Consider the following 14,086-nt stretch of genomic DNA (forward strand, 5'->3'; position numbering starts at 1 on the left):
AGGAGAGGCCAGCGAGGTGAGAGGTCTGGGCGTGAGTGGAACAACACTGAGGAGGCGAATCTGGGGTGGCAGAGAAGTGCCCCAGAGTAACAACAGAGAGGTTGCCAGTGACCCTGGCGGAGCGCTGGCGGGAGTCAGATCTCTGAGGTCAAGGGGAGGTGGGAGGTTGGAGGCAGCCACGGAGGCAGAGGGGGAACAACGCCTTCAGGGGCTGCTGAGCAGAGCTGGAGGTGAGGCCGAGAGAGGGCTCCCGGAGGACGGGAAGGCCGTAAACAGAGGGTTTGATGCCAAGAGGCACTGAGGGCCAGCTGGGGAGCCCAGCCTGCCAGGCAGGGGCGCCTGGGCACTGCTCGGCAGCATTGGGTGCCACAGGGTCGTTGCTGAGTGTGACCGGACCACAGATGCTCACTGCCCTGTGTCTGCCTCCTGCCCCCTGCCGGGGCAGGCCCCCAGGAGCTCACCACCCCACCACCCTCTCCAGGGCAGGGGGCCAAACGTTCCAGGAGGGAATGGACGGGTGGAGGCAGGTCCAGGTAGACAAGAATTCAGGGGAGAGGTGCTGGCTTTACAGCTCGAGTCTGGTCACCCCCTCCCTTTGTGGGACACCTGACCTCACCTACTGAATCAGTAGAGCTAGAGGTTTGCCAGGGGGGTGGGTCTGCCCCTCTGGTCAAAAGGTTCTCAGGAATCCACCTACTTCCTCTTTTCTGAAAATCGGAACTACTGCTGTTAATTTCGGGGAAAAGGAACTAACCTTCATTGTGTGACCCTCCCCCTACACACACACACACACACACACACACACGCACACGCACACACACATGCAGTGTGAGCAGGTGCGAGGCCCAGAGCTGGTTATTACTCACCTGGTGTGAAAAGGCCTCAAAGAGAGGACACTGTTGTTTTCCCTTCTTGACAAGCGGGAAAGCTGAGGCTGTGGGAGGCTCAGTGACTCACCCAAGGCCCCACCGTGCTGTGACATGGAGGTCACTGACATGGAGGTGAGTGTGGAGAGGAGAGGCCTAGCCATGGTGTTATCTGTCCCCTACACATGGTGGGCCAAACACTCCATGTGGCCGGATAAATGTCTAATCTCCCCTCCTATCTCAGTGGCTGGTTTCCTAGATGCCTGGGGCTCCTGAGGCTCATACGAACCTATGAAAGGGGTCCTCACCTCTGGTGAGAGGCACTCAGGGCCTGAGAGAGGCTCCAAGGGGGGTACTCAGCACATGACCTGCTTCTCAGACAATGCTCAGTCCCCAGCACCCCACTGGAGACTCGGGATTGGCCCCTGAGGGGGCTAGTGACCAGAGCCTGGAGTCCACACATGATGGCTCGATCTGTCCCCCGCCCCCCTGCCCATTGTGATAACACAGAGGCCAGCTCTCTGCTGGTCCCTAGCCTCCCACAGATGCCCTAGCCAGAAATGCCTCCCACTCTTCTCTGCCTGCTTAAGAGCAAAGGGTATAGGCTTGGGGCTCAGAGTGAGGCTCTGTGTGACCTCGGGCAAGGTCTGTAAGCAATTGGAACCTTTTCCTCTTCTGCAACAAAGGGGTGTAAACAATGACAATGTGCCCAGAAGATTCCTGAGGATTAGGGGAGATTCTTTCAGAGCCTGGCCCATAGAAGGTGCTCAGTTAGTACTACTTCCTTTCCCCCAGGACCCCAGGCTCCTGGGATGCCCCCCACTGTCAGCTGCTAGGTGCTGGGACTGAGTCAGCTCTGGAATGAAATGGAGTAGAGCTTTAGGACTTGGTCCCTGCGTCAGGGAGTTGATGGTCTAGCCTGGGCGTTTGGGGTTCATGTCCCTCCCCGGCATCCTGAAGGAAAGAGACCATGAACTTCAGAGCAAGCATGAGGGACCATGTGGTGGGGGGGCCCTGCAGGAAGTGCCTCTGCAAGGCCCACCCCTAACATTTGTGGGGCTCAGAACAGAAGCACAAGGGGAGGCCCATATATGTCTAGATATTTAAAGGTTATACATCAAGCTAACAAATTGCTAAATGGAATGCATTCTAGCCTCTTACGTGGATAAATATGCCCGGAGAACAAACTGGAAAGTCAGAGTGCAATTTAGAACTCTTGGACTCCTGGGGTCCAGTGCTGGAATGTGGCAGGGTGAGGAGATCCCCTCCCCCAACTCCTCTCCTGGCTCCAACTTTGGATACTGCCCAAGGCTGCCCCAGGCCATCCAGCCATGTTTCATTCACAGACCAGGCAACAGCTGCCCTTGGCTACCCCTTAGGCCTGGGGTGTGCATACCAGCCGCAGGGCCAGGGGACAGGCCCACGCAGACTTTGGGGCAGGGAGTTCTGGGGTCCTGCATGCGGAGGAAGAGCATGGGCCTTGGGTGGGCATGTCCCCTTGGCTCATGGGCATTTTGCCCCTCGATTGTGGGGGTGAAACCAGAGGAGGGTCAGAGTGGATTCCTCTAATGTGCAGGGCCCAGGACAGGAGCCCTTCCTGCCTGGGTCTAAGTTTGAAGCTACTCTTGGGGTACTCCCAGGACCTAGCTCCAGAGTCCAGTGCCTGCCCTGTTTGCATCCAGAACTTGAGCCCCACTGGACCAGGGAGGCTCAGGCCACTGTGCCTTGCTGAGCTCACAGTCTAAGGAGCGTCCCCCCCCAACCCCGGACATCAGGGATCCCTTCCTTCCTACCTAGTGAACCTCATTCTCCTCATGTGGGGTGGGGGAGGGATGTCTGCTGCCACACGCCCGCCCCCCTCTCTGAGCCCTGATCTCACGCTGCCTCTTCTGACTCTGCGGACCACGCAGTCCCCGACCCCGCGGGCAGTGGGCAGCCCTCCCTAGCTCGTGCCGGGAAAGTGGGGCACTAACTCCACTTTAGCCCATGTTTCTCGCTCACTCAGCTGAAAAGCTACAGCTGCCCTGAGGCTCCTCCCTGGGTACTGGCCGCTCCTTCCCTGATGCTGTGTGACAGGCCTGACCTCGGGACTCCTGCACCTGTCCTGCCGCCCTGCTGCCGGGTGCCTCCCTCACCGCGGGGAGGGGGCACGGCCCCTGCCACAAGGCTGTCGGTGTCTAAACCCCCCTCCCACGTTGCTGCCGCCTGCCTTTGGGCTCAGCATGGCCCCTGCTGGGTCCCCTTAATGTACGTTCCCCCTCCCATCCCAGAGGGGACCAGGGGGATTGGGGGTCCCTGCTACCAGGGTTCAGAGGCAATTCAGAGACCTTTTCCATTAGGATAGAAAGGCCCCTGGCAGGGGGTAACAGGGATTTCCCGGGAAGGCTGAAGTATGTCCTGAGCTGCGGCCGTGAGGCCGAGTCTCTGGTCAGGAACTCTACACTTGGCGGAGAGGCGATCTCATGCTTCCTCCCTCAGACACGCAGCCCGTGATGCCCGCCGCCACCTCAGGAACGACTCCCGCGCAGGCAGCGCCTTTTCCCCTCTCCCTTTGTTCACTGATAGCTCTGTTCTTTCTGTGTCCGCATCATCGCTGCCCCCTGCCAGGAGAGCCCCTGGGGTGGGGGGCCTCCTGTGGGTGAGGACCAGGTCTGGGACTGGGTGAAGGGGGTGCCCAGGCAATGGAGGGAGGGAGGGAGACCCATCGCCCCTGGGCACCCATGAGCCACCCCAGGAGGCCTCTACTTCTCTCTCATTGGGATGGCCTTTGTCTTCCTCCTGGAAGCAGTCCCTCCCTGCCGGCCCCACAGGGACCAAGAGCCAGAGCCTGACTTATCAGTGAAGAGACTCCAGGGGGCAGTGCCCGGGACAGTTACCACACCTGGGGGCCCACTCGTGTCAAAACTGTGGTGGGCCGGGAGCCCAGAGTCTTCCCCTGCAGGCTAGTCTAGCCAGCTGAGGCCACGAGGCCAGGGGCGTTCATCTCAGCGGGGATCCCTGAGCCCATCCTCCCCTCCACGCCTTTGCACCTGCTCTGCCCTGTCTCACTGCCCCACGGTGCCCCCTTTCTGAGAAGCCCTCCTGACCGCAGAGCTCCCAGCCTGAGTCTGGGTGAAGGACCTACCACAGGGGGTCCTTGTCCTGTGAGCTGAGAGTCCTGGAAACCAGCCCAGGGGTACTCTTGTCTCACCCACCACCCTCCTGGGCGGGTTCTGGGCCCCTGGGGGCTCAGTGCATGCTGAGTTTATTCATTTTGAGTGTGAGAGAGCAAGAATGAGAACAAAGGGAAGGCAGAGAGAGAGAGGGAGAGAGAGAGACTCCCAAGCAGGCTCAGCACTGTCAGTGAGGAGCCTGACACAGGGTGGGAACTCAGGAACTGTGAGATCAAGAGTCAGGGGCTTAACCGACTCAGCCACCCAGGCACCCTCGGTGCAGGCTCTTACTGGAGGTGAGGGGCACAGCATTCTGGCCTGTGCCTCGGTTGCCCATTTGAGAAACAGGGGCTCTGCCCCGACCCATTTCCTGACAGAATAGCCCGGCTGCATCCCAGTGGGACGCACCCCTCTCCTCCAGGAAGTTCACAGGAAGCAATCGAGGATCTGACATCATGTTTGAGCCCAGCCCTGTCTGGTGCCACCGGATGTCCCAGGAGCTTCTGCAGGGGAGGAGGGAGCGGGCAGGAGATGGGGCTGTAGGACAAGAGGTTGGACCTGACTTTCTATCCCTTCTTGGGACAAGGCTGTCCTCCATCCTTTTTTTAAAAATGTTTATTTTATTTTTGAGAGAGAGAGAGCGCGCTTGAAGGGCAGGGAGAGAGGGACAGAGGATCCGAAGCAGTCTCTGTGCTGACAGAAGAGAGCGCAATGTGGGGCTGGAACTCACGAACTGTGAGATCGTGACCTGAGCCGAAGTTGGATGCATAACCCACTGAACCACCCGGGCACCCCAAAGCCGTCCTTCATTCTAGCTGGGGTCCTGAGATGGGGGGCAGCCCAGGCTATCGAACTAGGCTGCCCATGCCTCTTTTCCCAGAACTGTCCTTTACATGTGCTACAGATTCGCAGGGAAAAAAAAAAAAAAAAATCTACCCAGTGGATACCAGCCCTCAAAGCCACCTGAAGCCCAGTAGGTATGAGGAGGCAGGTTTGGGACTGAAACCAGCATGGAGTGGGGACTCCCAGGGGCAGGAAGCTGACTTCAGCTGGGTGGGTGGAGTTGGGGGCCCTACAAGGACAGCAGGCCACCTGAGACACTCTGAGCCACGCCCCGGACAGACAGACAGACAGACATGGGAGCCTCTGGGACATTGTGGCCTCAGGGAGCATCACTAAACTGAGCTGGTGGGACAGGCCGAAGGACCAGTCACTTCCTCCTTCCTGACCACACCTTTCTGATGAGATCACCTCCTACTTCACTGCTTGGTCCTTCCGCTGCTGCAGGAGCAAATGAGGTGATGCAGAGACTGAAAAGCATAAAGGTGGTATTATTATTAGCAGGAGTCATATTTGACTTGCTAATTAGCTTCCTAAAAATAGCCACATTTATATAGCGCGGGGAGAACCCTAAGCTGGAGCTGGCGCCCTGGATTCTTGGTATAGCTTTGTGGCGGCCTTGCTGTGTGACCTTGGGCTAGGCCCTGGCTGTCTCTGGGCATCTGGTTCTAGTTCGGGCTCCTCCAGTTGGGGGGCTGGGTTCTGGAGGACTGGCTTCCTCCGAGTCACTAGGTCATGGCAATTAGTGTCACGGGGGCTATCCTTGGTGCCCGTTGGGGAACTTGCAAGGGTCTTCAGTCTGGCCTTGGTCTTGGGGTCTGGGGGTGCTGCCCAGTCTCTAGCACAGAGCCCAACCAGTAGGAGGCTCCACGGACTGCAGATGACAAGCGTTACAGGGAGGAGCTGGGGCCTGGTAGGGTGGGAGGTGAGGGGCTGCAGACCCACCACAGGACATCCATCCATTCAGCGCCTGTTTACCGAGGGCCTGGCCCCGTGCCACATGCTGTGGAGACGACAGAGGGCAAACTAGACACGGTTTTGACCTAGTGGTAAACCTCATAAGATACACGCAGCTCCCACAAGGGCTAGAGAGGGGTGTGTGGTGCCAGGGGCACGTGTCATGGGGGATTTGACTTAGTTGGGGGGGCAGGGAAAGCTTCTAGGAGATGACTTAGCTTGAACCTGAAGAGTAGGTACCAATTAGGCAAAAATGAGTGGGAGGGGGATTCCAGGCAGAGGGAACAGAGGGGGCGTCGGTGGGAGGGGCTGAAGAAGAGCCCGGTGGCTGGGGAGGGGATGGGGGCCCCAGGAGGCCCACCTTTGCCATTTGAGGGATGAAAACGCCCCCGAAAGGAGCGGAGAGTCATGAGCGGAATGGTTGGAAGAAGCTCTTACCGTGGTCCAGGACAGAGGTGGTGGTGGCTGACCCGGGGTGCTCGTGGCAGTGGAAGGGGGTGGGGTATTCTGACTGTGGAATCGAGAGCCCCAGACTCTGACGATAGCATGAGGCAGCAGGGCAGGAGGGTCACAGTGATTCATGGCAGGGCCGACCTGGAAGTGTACCTGGGAGAACAAAGGCTTCAGGATGTGTATTCTTTCCTCCCTGTCTGGTTTCGGCTTTGGGAGGAAATGCCCCTTTGTCCTCCTATCCCGTGAGTCACACACCCCTCTAGGCAGTACAGCCTGCCACCTGCCAGGATGCTATCCCTCCTGTGTGTCCCCATCTCCATTGTCCTTGCCTCGCGGTCTCCGGGGTGCCTGCTGGGACACCCAGCTCCCTGCCCACCTGGTCTGCTTTCTTGGGCAGAGGAGCCCGTCAGCTTGTGAGGACCGCAGGGTTAAGTGTAGGACAACTGGCCTTTACAGGGGGGCTTTCCCGCAGACTTCGCCTGGATGTGGGGATGTGGGGCATCGGTGGGAATCTCTAGGGCCGTGATGCTGGAAGGGGCCCCTGGAAGACCATATGGTCTGTCCCCGACAAAGCACAGCCAGGCTGGGTGCTGAGGACCAGAGAGGGTACGACTTCCACAGCAAAGCACAGAACACCTGGATGGCAGCCTCCAGCCTCCTGGGCATTTTAAGTCTCGGCAGGGGCAGGGCCGGTGGTTCTTTCTGACCCCGGGGATCTCAGTACCCTCAGTGCCTCAGACCCTGCATTGCCTCCTGTCCCGGGACTTTTGTCCCTAGAAGCTGGACATCTGGGACTTTGAGAGGAGGCCTCAGGGGATATAGTGAGCTCTCAGTCAGAGCAGGGATTCCTGCTGTGACCAGATTCTAGAAGACTGGGAATAGGAAACCTCACCAGTGGGAAGGGTCTTGGGCTGTTAGCGGCGACGTGGAGCTCTCCCACAATGGGCCAACTGCCCTGTGCTGGGATCTCTTCTGGGGCCCGGAACGGTTCATCACCCCACTCCCCACCCTCGCTGTCCTGGGGAAAATTGTCTCCCTTCATCTAAGGGGGAACTGAGACAGTACAGAGACATCCGACCCTTCTCGCCCCACAGCAGTCTGACCATCTTCCTGGCCCCCCAGAGCAGGCTTTCGGTACAAGGACAATCCTGGAATCCATCAGGGACACTCTGTGGAGATCTTGGGAAGTTCCTCCTTAAGTCCAGCCTCCTTTGCAAACAACTTTCTATGTAGGGCTGCAGCCTAGGATGCATTCTCTTTTCCAGGGAGCAGAGGTTGGATGGAGCTGGGTGCATATCCAAAATGTTCTCTAAGCCGTGGGCATGTAAGGAGGGGGAGAAGGGCCGATTTTCTCCAGTGCTCAGTTGGGCAAACCGGACCCTTAGGCAGGAGGAGGGGACTGCATCGGTCCTGATTTTCAGCCCTGCAAGTTCTTCTTGCTCCTGGGAACTCGGTTCCCCCTCTGTTTGCCCCTCCCCTACACCTGCTCTGGGACCTGGGGATGGTCGTTGGGGAGGTGGCTGGGCACCTGGGAGCTTTTACTCTGGGTCAGCACCACCCTCTGCTGGCCGTCCAGAAAGGCCAGAGATTTCATCAGTGCCTGCTGGGCAGCCCAGTGCGAGCTGCTGGGGCCTCAAGAGAGGCTGGATCCTTGGTTGTCCCCAAGGCCAAGCTGGGTGTGCCCTGGGACCCCGGCCTCAGCCAGGCCTCCCTCCCCACCAGCATTCCCCCAACCCTGGCCAGTTCAGGATACACTGGGTAGGGGTAGAGCCACAGCCAAGAGACAGGTCCCAGCTTGGTCTCTGGCAGGCTGAGTGACCTTATTATGCAAGTTTCTGTTCCTGCCTAGACCTCAGTTTCTCGATCTGTACAATCATCAGAGTGGCTCAGGGAGGTTACCCCAGACCACAGCTTGAGAGCCCTCTCTCTGCCTACCCCTCTTCTTGGTGTCTGACAGGCCTCAGCCCTGGGCAACCCCTCTGAGTCTCTGTGACCCCTCTCCCACCTGCCGGCCTCCATGCTCTCCTCCAGGCCTCGCTGGCTTCAGGAGCAACCCTCAGCCTCCCTCCTACCCCAGCACCAACTATTCGAGCGGGCCCTCGACGGGTGTGTAACAGCACCACTGCTCAGTGTACCCGTAGTAAAATGGGATAAACACGCCCAACTCCCGGAACTGCCATGAGAATTAAACAGGCTAACAATATGTTTACAGAAGAGTTTCGTAGGTGGCTGATATGTGTCAGAGGAGGGGCGGTGAGTAACTCTGGGAGGATACTGTCCCCAGACTCCTGCCCCTAGGGCCGTGCCGGCACAAGTGGCACTCGCTGGCCACGGGCACACCCTCCCAGGTTGGGAGTCAGGTCGGACCCCTGGTTGTCTCGTCCCGGCCCCTCGTGGTGAGAGAGGCCTGAAGCCTGGTGACAGGACAGGCCTGTGACCGGCAGAGCTCTAGACCCGATGTGGGGGCTGCGGCCAGACCCTCCCTGGGGCAGAGCAGACTCTCAGCTCTGCGGGAGAGGAGGTAGGACGTCCCTTGGGCACCAGCTAGGATGCAACATTGGTGGAAGATTTTATCCTGAAGGCTCTCCAATCATCTCAGGAGCAAGTTCACGGGCCTTCGTTGGACACAGAAGTTCTCAGAGCCCTCGCTCCTGTGCCCCTTTCTGCCTCGTTTTATCCCCTTTGCCCCCAGCCCCTATCGGCCGCTCTGAATTCCTTGGGAACCATACTGTTCACAGGCACCCTGGGAGGCAGGTGCTAATACGACGACAATGTAGCACAGAGATGTTCAGTAGCTCGCTCATGACCTGGAGCTGAGGAGCCAAGAATGGAACCCACTAAGCCTTGCACCCGATCTCCAGGCTCCGCTGCCTCGTGGAACTCAGTGGGGAGACCAGCTGGGGTCTTGCGGTGTTCTAGGTGACAGAGGATGGTGGCCTGAGTGGGGCAGGACCAGGGTTCTTGAAGAGGGATGGAATTGGGATATACTTGGGAGGAGGAAGTGCTGGAGTTTGAGGCTTTGAAGCCCGGAGGTCAAGGGGACAGGGCAGAGGAAGCTCATGGGGTTGGGTTGGGCATGGGGTGGGGGTGGGCCAGGGGGCTGCTCAGGATGGCCGGGTTGTGGGAGGGGGTAGGAGGCGATGGTCAGGGGCTCAGGATGGGAGCCCCTCAGGAGTTGTCAGCTGTGGGACTGGCAGTGGGCACCCAGGAGCACGTGTACAAGGGAAGCTCCAGGAAGCCACAAGTCAGGGTCCTCTCAGAAAGTGGTTTGGCTGAGGAGCCAGGCAAGGTCTGGGGGCCAGACACCTGCCTGGGAGAGGACCGGTGGGTAGCAGCAGCCGTTGGGACCCACGGACGTAGGGAAGAGTAGCTCTAGGGGGCTGAGATGGGACCCCCTGGGTAGGCTTCTCTTTCTCATAAATGGAGCCCTCACGGAGAAGACAGACTTGGGGTCCTGGGTTCCCTGTCACAGGAGGCATGTGACGCAGGCTGAGGGCTGTTTCTGAGGGGGTTTTGCAGTAGGTGGTGACGGACATGAGACCAGAGAATCTGCATCTAGTCGGGCGGCCACTGCTTCCTAAATGTGAAACGGCCTCTCGCTGGCTCTGGCTCTGACTCGTGTTGCGGTCGGGCCCGCGCACCTGCCGTGTACATGGAGGCCTGCTGCGTTGCCAGAGAGAGCCTCTGTCCCTTCCTGGGTCTCAAGCCCCGCGTCTTGGGGGCTGCCTCCCTTCCTCCCACGCCCTTCCCCCCACAGCCCTTCCAGGGCAGGCCTCTGAGCCAGTGTTTCCTGCATGGTCGGGCATGAAGGGAGCCATGGAGGGAGGTCTGGCAGCAGCTGCCGGCCCGCCTCCCCAATTCTGGATGGCCTGGGGCTGCAGCTGACAGGCTGGCCGTGGGAAGGGGGCTCCCGAGATGCTTCCTTAGACATGTAATTGGGATTGCATGGCTTGGTAATTAGAAGGAGCACACTCTTCTGTAAATGACTGTAATTATTGCTACTTTCTGCAGCTAAACCAGGAGTTTCGGGCATCACCTGGGGGAACCGGGGTGAAAGGCAGAGGGGAAGGGAGGGGATGGCTTGGGTGCACAGGGTCTGCTGTGGGCCAGACACCCGCCCCCCCCTCCCCCCCACACACACACTGCCCAGGCCCCTCCACAGACCCCTGGGGGCTCCAGACAGCCAACAGGCCTGGAGGCCATCTGGTTCAAAGCCCCAGTCTGACAGAAGGGAGAAGCCTGGAGAAGGGAAGGGACTTGCCCCAAGTGACAGGGGTGCCAACAGCAGAACCGGCACAGGAGCCCCCCCCCGCCGGTTTCTGGTCCATGCCAAGCACTCTCTCCTCTCCTGGTCTTTCCCTGGCACTCCCTTCAGCCTGGCACACTTCCCACCCCTCTCTGGGATCCTCTGAACTCTTCCCTCAGGTTCTGTGTGGCACCACCTCCTCCAAGAAGGCTTCCTTGAACCTCTGGGTAGGGCCAGTGCCTCCTCAGGTTCTCCATGGCCCCACTGTGTCCCTTTGTCCCTCCCTGACGACCCCACCCTGGGCGGGCCTGCCTTCCTTACTCAGCTAGTATGATCTCGGGGTCACGGACCACACTCGATTCCTAGTGGGGGACTGGAGCTGGGTGGCAGTGGCTTTCGAGAGCTGGCTAAATTTTTAGGAATTTTGTGAACGGGTTGTTAAGCTCGGCCATTGTTAATAATTGCATTTTACAAACTTACAATTAAAACCAGTCTCTTCAAAAGGGAAATGCATGCTAAAAACTCACCACTTCCCAATTAACTTCCTGATATCTAAACTAAGGTTATTTAGGGGCGCCCGGGTGACTCATCAGTTAAGCGTCAGACTTTGGCTCAGGTCATGATCTCACAGTTCTTGTGGGTTCGAGCCTCGTGTCAGGCTCTGTGCTGACAGTTCGGAGCCTGGAGCCTGCTTCGGATTCTGTGTCTCCCTCTCTCTCTGCCCCTTCCCCACTCACACTCTGTCTCTCGCTCTCAAAAAATAAATAAAACATTAGAAAAAAAAATTTTTAACTAAGGTTATTTATGGCTATCGTGTCGAGTGTGGACACACACGTTACAAAGGTGTGGACCAACTTGGCGTTCAGCGACATCACATTGGTGCCTTGATACCTGCCATGCTAGGAATGAGCAAATGCCACGTATCGGGGCCCTTCACCCCATCCCAGAGAGCTGGCTGTCAGACATTTCTCAGTGCACCGCTGAATTCACCTCTGACCTCCTGGCCCTTCCTGCAGTGCCGAGTGGATGAGACAAGACGAGACAAAGAACGTACACTTTGCCTTGGGAAGCAGGATTATAGGCTTCCAACATCTGCGCCAAGTGCTGGCTCTAGCCCTTGCCCTGTTTTCTTCCTGGGGCTTTCACGGGGACACAGGTCAGGCTTATGGCTGGGGCCTGTATCTGTGGGTACTGGGGTGCAGGGGAGTCAGCTTTCCCAGGCCAGGACTGAGGGGCCCCAGAGAGGCGGTAGGTGTGGGCGGCCTTGGCAGGGTGCACAGAGAGCAGAGCCCAGAGGAGGTCCCGCTGCTTCCCCTCCCAAACGGTCCATGGCAGTGTGCCACCTTCTTGCACCCCTCCCAGCCTGGCCGCGGCAAAAGGGGAGGGCAGAAAGGCCATGTGGCTGGGTGGCTTCGGAGAGGGTGCCTGAAGTGCTGCCCTCCCTTAGGACTGTGGGTAAGAACTGGCCTTTTCGGGTTCTTTCTCTTTTCTTTTCTTTTCTTTTCTTTTCTTTTCTTTTCTTTTCTTTTCTTTTCTTTTCTTTTCTTTTCTTTTTTTTTAGAGACAACATGCATGTGCAAGGGGAGGGGAGGGGCAGAGAGAGAAGGGGAGAGAGAATCCCAAGCAGGCTGGGCTTTGTAGTGTCAGCACAGAGCCCCACACAGGGTTCAATCCTACGACCCTGGGATCATGACTTGAGCTGAAATCGAGTCAGATGCTCAACTGACTGAGCCACCCAGGTGATCCTGAGGGGGTGCCACTTTTAAGAAAGAACCTGGGGGAGAAAAAAAAAAAAGAACATGAGGGGCGCCTGGGTGGCTCAGTGGGTGGAGTGGCTGACTCTTGGTTTTGCCTCAGGTTGTGATCCCAGGGTTGTGGGATCGAGCCCTGTGTGGGGCTCTGCCCTGGCAGCGCGGACTGTCTCCCTCTTTCTCTGCCCCTCTCCCACTCGCACGTGCGTGCTCTTTCTCTCTCTCTCAAAATAAATAAATAAACATTAAAAAAAAAAAAGCGCCCACCCTTTGGGCAGCAGACCCTTTAACATCCCAGAAAGTCAGGGATGAGGAAGAAGAGCACTTTCTACCCATTGCCTCATCTAACAGTCCTGCTCTCCCCTCATCATACAGAGGGGGACACCCATGAACTTGCAGCTCATCTAGCCCAGGGGTTTCCTGCAGCTCTTCTACAATGTTTCCGAACCAGGGGCAATGTTGCCCCCAGGGCACATTTGGCAACACCTGGAGACATTATTTTATTGTCACAACTGGGAGGGGGACGCTACTGACATCTAGTGTGTAAAGGCCATGGATGTTGTTATTAAACATCCTACAGTGCCCAGCCGCCCCGCGCCCCCCTCCCAAGAAAGGATGGTTCAGGCCAAAACATCAACAGTGTTGAGTCTGAGAAACCCGGATCTGGAAAGATGTACTCAGACACACCCGTGCAATGTCAGTCCCCAGTTAAGAACCCTGGTCTCCAACCTCTTAATTTGTAGAAGAGGAATGCACAGAAGGCAGAGTGGATACATGGCTGGTTCAAGGTCACCCAGCAAGAACCCCTTGCAGCCTGTGCAGTGAGCACAGCACCTGCACACAGCAGCAGCTCAGTAGGGAAGAAGGCCAGGAAAGGACTGGGTTCTGGCCTAAAACTCCTCAAGGTCTTCCTGGGCGGGACCCTCATCTATGTCTTCTTCATCCTTGTTGGACCCCAACCTTCCCACAGCCGGCACAGCCCCTGAGCAGCCCCTTCTTGACTGCAGTGAGGAGGCCTGAGCCAGGCTGAGGGTGGGCGGGGCTGCCAAAGGGACAAGGGAGGGGGTGGCTTGAAGCCAACTTCACACATCTAAGCCAGAGAAGCCACAGCGGTTGGCAGGGTATGCCATGGCAGTGGGCACTGGAGGGCTGGGTCCAGTTTCAGGTGGTGATGGGGCGGATATAGCCACCTCCCCACGGCTATGTCCCCGGCAAGGCACGTGGGGTATCTGTGGCAGGAAGGTCAGATTTTCCGATCTTACTCGACAGATGACTCAAGGTCCTTGATTAGCTAAAAGCCCTTGTCTGGTGCCTGCTTCTGGAACTGGAGTTATGTCTGCGGGGACCCCAGCTGCCTCCTCCATTCTCCATCCTGCCCACCATCTTCACAGGAAGCAGAATTGCATAGTGTGGGCACACAGGCTCTATAGCTCCACTTCAGGGTTCATATCTGGCATTTATTTACTGGCTGTGTGTCCTTAGGCAAGTTATTCAGCCTCTCTGTTTCCTCATCTGTAGAATGGGGCTAACACCATTGCACCTCCCCCCCCTCATTCATAGGGTTGGTGGAAGGATCAAATGACGTAATTTCTTTATAAAGCCCTTAGGATGCCTTGGAGTAATCACTCAATAAACGTGAGCTATTATTGGTATTGTTTTTTTTAGGCTACTCCTGTCCTCTGGAGTGGCTGTGAACTAATCTAATCCATGGTTCTCTCTAGCATCTCCGTCTCTCTGCTGCCCTCTAGTGGACGCTGGCTGCACTGTCCTGAGGGGCGCTTGGTTGTGTCCACATAGGTAATTTCTTCCTTCAAATTTCAA

This window comes from Neofelis nebulosa, chromosome 7 (genome assembly GCF_028018385.1).
Source record: "Neofelis nebulosa isolate mNeoNeb1 chromosome 7, mNeoNeb1.pri, whole genome shotgun sequence".
In the NCBI taxonomy this organism is placed as follows: Eukaryota; Metazoa; Chordata; class Mammalia; order Carnivora; family Felidae; genus Neofelis; species Neofelis nebulosa.